Here is a 9,105-nt window from a genome sequence, read left to right on the forward strand (position 1 = left end):
AGTAGCCATTAAAGTGTCTGAAATGGGGACACTTTTTTCAAACGATCACAAAATCTTCTCCACTTTGAGTTTTTAGCTGAAGTTTTTTATGCATGACAGAAAAAATACAAGGATCACCTCTACCAAATTTGGGGACAAAAATCTTTCTAAAAAAATTTTAAAAAATCTTGAACCGCAAAAAGTTTCAAAAATCATGAAAAATAGAAAACGGGTCGTCTTACCACGAAACTTCACATGAGGGTGTAGGGGACCATTGTATGAATTTACAAGCCATAAAAATGGCATTGGTATGGCTGAAATATGAAGATGTGCTTGAACCCACCTACCACCCGTTCGATCCTCGGCTTACGCATCCTGCCTCTCTGGTTGACTGAGCGTCCGCATGCTCATTTCGTGGGTTGACTTAGGCATACGGAGTTCATCCCCAGTCTAAGCATATGGAGTTCATTCCCAGTCTAAGATCAGACCGGACCGAAGGTTACGATAGCACGCAGGGGGGATCGGACCGATCCCTGGCTTGCGCATTCTGCCTCTCTGGCCGATTGGGTGCCCTCACGCCCGTTTCGTGGGTTGGCTTAGGCATAGGGAGTTCATTCCATGTCTAACCCCCAGTCGGACCGAGGGTTGTGGCAGCAGGACCGGGAGCACACAGAGCGGGATCGGGTCGATCCCTGGCTTACGCATTAAGCCTCTCTGGTCGGTTCAGCCCCCGATCGCTCGTTTCATGGGTTGACTTAAGCATACGGAGTTCATTCCCATTCTACGATCGGATCGGACCGAGGATTATGGCAGTAGGATTGACAGCACGCAGGGGGGACCAGGTCGGTCTCTGGCTTGCGCATTCTGCCTCTCCGGTCGGCTGAGCATCTGTACGCTCATTTCATGGGTTGGCTTAGGCATATAGAGTTCATTCCATGTCTAAGCATACGGAGTTCATTCCCAGTCTAAGATCGGACCGGACCAAGGGTTGTGGTAGTAGGACCAACAGCATAATCGACAGCACGTAGGGGGACCAGCCTGATTCTTGGCTTGTGCATTTTGCCTCCCCGGCCGGCCTCTCTAGCCGGCTGAGCGCCCGTACGCTCGTTTCGTGGGTTAACTTAGGCATACGAAGTTTATCCCCAGTCTAAGCATACAGAGTTCATTCCTAGTCTAAGATTGAATCGAACCGAGGGTTGCAGTAGCAGGATCGATAGCACGCAGGGGGGATCGGGCCGATCCCCAGCTTGCGCATTCTGCCTCTCCGGTCGGCTGAGCGCCCGCACGCCCGTTTCGTGGGTTGGCTTAGGCATATGGAGTTTATTCGATGTCTAAGCCCCAGCCAGATGGAGGGTTGTGGTAGTGGGACTGGCAGCACTCAGAGGGGGACTGAGCCAATCCCTGGCTTGCGTATTCTGCCTCTCCGGCTGGCTAAGCGCCCGCACGCTCGTTTCGTGGGTTAGCTTAGGCATACAGAGTTCATTCCTTGTCTATGCATACAGAGTTCATTCCCAGTCTTAGAGTTTGAGCCATGGTGCACATGCTAGGCTTGGGCATGTGCTGGTGCCGCATTTTTTTCACCCGGGGCACCATCGTCGGAGCATCGTTGGAGCATCGCCGGAGAGCCTAACCGATGGCATTGGGGGTTCCGACGATTGGGGGGCCGGGGGGTGTGCGCACATGATGTGCGATGGGTGCTGGTACTTGGCCCTTATATTGGCCCCCTATCCCTCATCAAACCTCAAGAACTCACACCCCCTTAAAGAGCATTTGAGATTTTATAGGTTGGCTGCCAGTAGCCATTAAAGTGTCTAAAATGGGGACACTTTTTTCAAACAGTCACAAAATCTTCTCCACTTCGAGTTTTCAGCTGAATTTTTTTGTGCATGCAAAAAAAAATACAAGGATCACCTCTTCCAAATTTGGGGACAAAACTCTTTCTAAACAAATTTTAAAAAATCCCGAAGCGCAAAAAGTTTTGAAAATCATGAAAAATAGAAAATGGCTCCTCTTGCCACGAAACTTCACATGAAGGCTTAGGGGACCATTGTATGAATTTACAAGCCATAAAAATGGCATTGGCATGGCAGAAATATGAAGATGTGCGTGAACCCACCTACCACCAGTTCGATCTCCGGCTTGCGCATTCTGCCTCTCCGACCGGTTGAGCGCCCGCATGCTCGTTTCGTGGGTTGGCTTAGGCATACGGAGTTGATTCCATGTCTAAGCCCCAATCGGACAGAGGATTGTGGCAGCAGGACCGATAGCGGGATCGGCAGCACGTAGAGGGGGACTGGGCTAATCCCCGGTTTGCACATTATGCCTCACAGGTCGACCTCTCCGGCTGGCTGAGCATCTGTACGCTCGTTTCATGGGTTGACTTAGGCATGCAGAGTTCATCCCCAGTCTAAGCATACGGAGTTCTTTCCCAGTCTAAGATTGGATCGGACCGAGGGTTGCGGCAGCAAGATCGACAGCACGTAGGAGGGACCGGGTCGATCCCCGACATGCGCATTCTGCCTCTCCGATCGGCTGAGTGCCGGCACACCCGTTTCATGGGTTGGCTTAGGCATAGGGAGTTCATTCCATGTCTAAGCCCTAGCCGGATCGAGGGTTGTGGCAGCGGGACCGGTAGCGTGCAGAGGGGGACCGAGCCGATCCCTGGCTTACGCATTATGCCTATTTGGCCGGCTCAACACCCGTACGCTCGTTTCGTGGGTTGACTTATGCATACAGAGTTCATTCCCAGTCTAAGATCGGATCGGACCAAGGGTTGCGACAGCACGCAGGGGGGACCAGGTCGATCCTCGGCTTGCGCATTCTGCCTCTTTGACCGGCTGAGCGCCCGCACTCTCGTTTCGTAGGTTGGCTTCGACATACAGCGTTCATTCCATGTCTAAGCATACGGAGTTCATTCCCAGTCTAAGAGTTTAAGCCACGGTGCACATGCTGGGCTAGGGCATGTACTGGTGCCGAATTTTTTTCACCCGTGGCACCATCGCCAGAGCATCACCGGAGAGCCTAGCCGGTGGCATTGGGGGTTCCGGCGATTGGAGGGGCTGGGGGGTGTGCACACATGATGTGCGATGGGTGCTGGTTCTTGGCCCTTATATTGGCCCCCTATCCCTCATCAAACCTCGAGAACTCACACCCCCTTAAAGAGCATTTGAGATTTTATAGGTTTACTGCCTGTAGCTATTAAAGTGTCTGAAATGGGGACACTCTTTTCAAAGGGTTGTATCAGAACATCTAGATCCGGGGATCTATCGCTACACATTGACTTTAGGAGTCGCCACCAATCTTTTTTTATCTAGGTGCGATTGGCCACCTATGGAATCTGTCCTTTTAAGGAACACCTAAGTTTAAGGGTCCCTAAAAAAATAGGTTCAGGTCAACTAACCAGAACAGGGTTCAAGAGTTCGATTATGTGTGAGAAAGGTTAAAGCACCCTCACAACGCCCATCAAAAGATGGTACCAGCTGAAATTTATGTTATCCAATGAGCCTTAAAATTTTACCAAGTAATTAATTATTAGAAATTATTCTCAATTAACTCTAATACTTTTAGCAAAAAATTGAGAAAATCCCCTCACCTCAAGAGTATGCAAGAAAGACTACTGTTTCACTTACAGAGACTCCATCGTCGGATTATTTAAAGAACAAATCGAAATCAAAATCAAAATAAAAAGGAAGGAAAGAATGATTGCTTTTATGCAGGAAAAAAAGATACTTTCAATTTTTCGCCAAAAATATTTTTTGGAAACTTTTATTTTCAAGGAAAATTGATACTTTCAACTTTTCCTCAAAAACCTTTTTTTGAAAATTTATTTTGAAGTAAAATTGATACTTTCAAACTTTCCCTAAAAATATTTTTTTTGGAAAGTTTTGATCTCTAAGGAAAATTGATACTTTCAACTTTTCCTAAAAAAAAACCCTTTTTTGAAATTTTATTTTTAAGGAAAATTGATACTTTCAACTTTTCCCCAAAAATATTCTTTTTTTATTTTTATTTAAAGAAAATAAAATAATAAAACAAAATAAAAGTGAAAATAAAAAAAAGCAAAACCAAGATAAAAAATAAAATAAAGGTAAAAAGGATACTAAATAAAACCTAATCTAATAAATAAATAATAAATAAAAAATTCAAAAAAATAAAATAAAAAAAATTCAAAAAAAAAACCTAGAGCGACTCAGAGTACGGCTTGGCTCGGCTCGGCTCAAGGAAGAAAAAATGGCTCGAAGAAACGGCTTTGGAGCTCGGCTCGGCTCGGAGGCGGCAGACATGTGCGGGTCAAGAAGCGAGTCGACGCTCGGGTCAGATCGGATCTCGGTAAAACATGCAGATCCTCTAGGTCACTTAAGACAAAAACGACGTCGTTTTGGGAGGGTATATAAGGCTCTTCCCTCTGTTTTTCGGCAGAAAGCTCCTTCCCTCTCTCTCTTTTCTTCCCCTTCTCTCCTGCTTCTCTCTAAACTGCTGAAGAACTCCGGTTGAATGTACGCCAGATTCTGGAAAATTTCATCGGAATCTGGATTTTTGGCCGAAAGTTGGTCGGAAGTTAGTCGAAAGGTGGTCAGTTTCTGGGAAAAGTCACCGAAAACTGGGCAGCTCACAGGAAACTTCAAAGTTGGCCAGAATTTTCGTCAAAAAATTAAACTTTCATCGGAAAATTCAATCGGAATCTGAAATTTTCCAAAAATTCCCAAAAAACAATCGCCCAAAATCTTCAAAAAAATTCCTACTAACTCCTAGAATACTTCTTAGCCTTTTATACTCTTCTATCTCTCAAATCAGTAGCTTTGCTCACATTTTTTCTCTCTTTGTGTTTCTGTTCCAAGAGGTCCCTTTTATAGGGATTGATCAGGAGTTTCTGATCAATCCCAATTCCTCTTTAGACGGGGATTCAATCTTTGAATCCAATTTGGACTATTCTGATTGAATCCCCATTCCCAGTAGGATTCTTCAACCTTCAATCTCAACCTTCCAAAATAAAAATCAAATAAAAAAAATAGATAATTAGAAAAGATAAATCAAAAAAATATTATAGGATAAATAAAAAAATAATAATAATAACAGATATATAATTAGATAAATAAAAATACAAAATAAAATAAAATAAAAAATATATATATTAATAAATAGTAATAATAAATAAATAATAAATACATAGGATATAAAGGAAAATATATACATAAAATATAGAATAAAATAATAAAAAAATAAAAAATAACAAAAATAAAATTGGACTTACCCATTTGGACCAGGGCCAATTGATCCGGGCCTGGACCAAATTGGGTGTCACAGTTGCCCCTCTTTGCACATTTTTTGTAAAACAGAAATTGCGCAAAGACGTAGACACCCAATCAAAATTCAACTCAACATTTTCATTTTTTGATTTTTTTATATGTTTTGTTTTTTTTGTTTGCTTTTGTTTTTTTTTTTGTTTTTTTTTTTTTAACCAAAGCTCCTTTAAACAGAGGCTCAACGACTTTGAAAAAATAAATTGCTCCTCTAAACAGAGGCACCACGACTTTTGAAAAGTAAATTGCTCCTCTAAACAGAACAGAGGCACCACGACTTTGAAAGTAAATTACTCCTCTAAATAGAGGCACCACGACTTTTGAAAAGTAAATTGCTCTTCTAAACAGAGGCACCACGACTTTGAAAAGTAAATTGCTCCTTGACAATCATGTCCAAAGGAGTTGAAAGTTGTGTTTGAAGGAATTTCAGGAGATTATGCCCAAAGGTCTTATAAATCAACCCTGATACCAAAAGACATCCTATTTCAAGGATTAGGAACCTACCTGACAAGCTTTTCCTTTTTCAATTTTGCAAAATATCTTGATATCTGTCTTCTCTATGTGGGATGTTGGAACACCCCTGCTTCTTGAATTTATACACTATACTTTCCTGAAAGTAGTGTATGCTATGCAAATGCATATGAATTTCAATGCATGCTATGCAAATGTTGGCCAATTAATTCCTGTTCAATGTATGGTACTCAAGTTTCTCAAGCTTTCTCTTGGGCATCAAGCCTTTTGATTCTTCAGAGATCCAATTACACTGCTCTTCTAAGATTGAACTAGTGTAGCTCTTAATTGTTTCTTCCACTCATAATCTTCCTGTAAAAAAATCTCTTCCCAGATTCAATGTCTAATCAGAAACTAAACATCTTGATTCTGCCTTTATCACTCTTGATTTATTCAATGTAATGTAAAAAATCTTTTTACGTTGTTATTCATTCATCAATCATTATTTCAAACTCAAAAAGTAAGAATGCATTTGCACATTTCTTCCATGGTGGGGTACTAAGAAGAAAGGAATATGAATGGTTGGGAAACAGTCATCAGAAAAAGGCACAAAGAATGAAATAAAATGCTTTTTTTATTAGCAAAATGTTGGCAAACTTTGGCCAAGAAAGAATTACAAGGATAGGTATGGGGACAAAGCCCAAAATGAACAATCAGATAATCATGATAACACATCTCAAGGTTCTTTATGAAAACTCAATCCTCTGATGTATTTAACAACTTGAAACTCTTCTGAATTTGCTAGCCTCCATATCAGCGGACTTTTAAATTCAATGATGTATTCTCCTTATCTAAGCTGCCTTTTTAGGTTTTCAACTTAGACAAACCCCCTATGACTTAAATCGCCCTTTTAGGGTTTTCGCCTTGAGTCCTTCTTTTTCACTTTTTCTTTTTTCATTTTTTTATTTTTTTTATTTTTTCATTTTTTCATTTTTTCTCTTTTTTTTATTTCTTCATTTTTTTCTTTTTTTCATTTTTTTCAAGCATAGTATTTCTTCATAGCATCAGAATTTATAGGATGGAGTAAATCATTTCCATCCATCTCAGTCAGTATCAGCGCTCCACCCGAAAAAGCTCGTTTCATCACATACGACCCTTCCTAATTTGGAGTCCATTTTCCTCTACTATCATGCTGGATTGGGAGAATTCTTTTCAAAACCAACTTTCCTTCTCGAAAGTAACGGGGTCGAGTCTTCTTATCATGAGCCCTCATCATTCTCCTTTGATATAGCTGACCATGGCACAATGCAGTCAATCTCTTTTCTTCTATGAAATTTAATTGCTCATAACGTTCTCGGATCCATTCAGCTTCTTCCAACTCAACTTCTTTTAAAACTCTCAAAGATGGGATCTCTACTTCCACTGGTAGTACAGCTTCCATCCCATAAACCAAAAAAAATGGGGTTGCCCTAGTAGAGGTGCGAACTGACGTTCGATATGCATGCAATGCAAATGGCAACTTCTCATGCCAATCTTTGTAAGTCTCGGTCATCTTCTCCAAAATCCTTTTTATGTTTTTATTGGCTGCCTCAACTGCCCCATTCATTTTCGAACGGTATAGTACCGAGTTATGATGCTTGATCTTGTATTGAGCACATATATCTTGCATCATCTTACTATTTAGATTCTTAGCATTGTCTGAAATAATTCTCTCCGGAAGTCTATATCTACAGATGATCTCTTTTTTTATGAACTTACAAACCACGAAGCGTGTCACATTTGCATATGATGCTGCTTCTACCCATTTTGTGAAATAATCTATCATCACAAAAATGAATCCATGCCGGTTAGAGGCCTTTGGGGGGATTGGGCCAATGACATCCATGCCCCACATTGAAAATGGCCATGGTGGTGCCATAACATATAAAGCAGATGGTGGAGCATGGATCTTATCAACATATATCCGGCATTTATGGCATTTACGAGCATAGTCAATGCAATCATTCTCCATCGTCAACCAGTAATATCTCGCTCTTATGATCTGTCTTGCCATCACATGTCCACTAGTATGTGCCCCACATATTCCATCATGCACCTCTTTAATGATTTTCTTCGCTTCAGTCTCATTTAAGCACCTCAATAATACTTGATCCTTGCTTCTTTTGTACAGGACATCCCTATCCAGGAAAAAGCTCATAGCCAATCTTTGAATGACCCTTTTATCATTTTTTATTACTTGAACTAGATACTGCTGATCCTTGACATACTGTAAGATGTCATAATACCAGGGCTTTCCATCTTCTTCTTCCTCTACATTAGAATAATAAGCTGGTATATCCTTAACATCTAACTTGATGGGCTGAATGTCGGTATTATCATTAACTCGAATCATTACAGCCAGAGTAGCCAATGCATCAGTAATCAAATTCTCTTCTCGAGGTAAGTGATCAAACTGGATATCTTCAAATTGTTTCATCAACTCTAGAATATACTTATGATACGAAATGAATTTTGAATCTCTCATCTCCTATTCTCTTTTCAACTAATATATGACTAGAGCTGAGTCTCCAAACACTTTCAGTACTTTCACTCTTTTATCTATAGCAGCTTGTAAGCCCAGGACACATGCCTCATATTCAGCGATGTTATTTGTACAATTGAAATTTAACCTCACTGTTACAGGACAGTATTGTTCTTCTGGAGAAATCAAAATTGCCCTAATTCCATGGCCCAAGACATTAACAGCTCCATCAAAGTACATTCTCCAACATTTTTCTACATGTTCCCCTTCCTCCGGTTGGGAAATAGTCATTAAGTCTTCGTTAGGGAATTCCAGCTTCATCGGCTCATAGTCTTCAGTAGCACGATCTGTAAGAAATTCTGCTATAGTGTCTCATTTTATTACTTTTTGGCTCACGTATATAATATCGTATTCCGAGAGCATTACTTGCCATCTAGCGATTCTCCTAGATAAAGAAGGTTTCTCAAAGATATACTTAATTGGATCCAGTTTTGCTATGAGCCATGTAGTATGATAGAGCATATAGTGTCTGAGTCTTTTGGCAATCCACGCTAATGCACAGCACATTTTCTCCAATGAAGAATACTTGGATTCATATTCAGTGAACTTTTTACTCAGATAGTAAATAGCTCTCTCATTTCAGTTGGCCTCGTCTTGCTGTCCCAGCACACATTCCATTGAATTTTCATATATGATTAAGTATAAGATTAAAGGTTTCCCTGGAACAGGTGGCACCAATACTGGAGGGTTCGATAAATATTGCTTAATTTTATCAAACGCCTCTTGACATTCTTCATTCCATTTCCCAGGATTATTCTTACGGAGAAGCTTAAATATGGGATCACAATTGTAAGT

This window comes from Durio zibethinus, chromosome 8 (assembly GCF_047325235.1).
Source record: "Durio zibethinus cultivar Kanyao isolate XHJ-2024 chromosome 8, ASM4732523v1, whole genome shotgun sequence".
NCBI classification, from domain to species: Eukaryota; Viridiplantae; Streptophyta; class Magnoliopsida; order Malvales; family Malvaceae; genus Durio; species Durio zibethinus.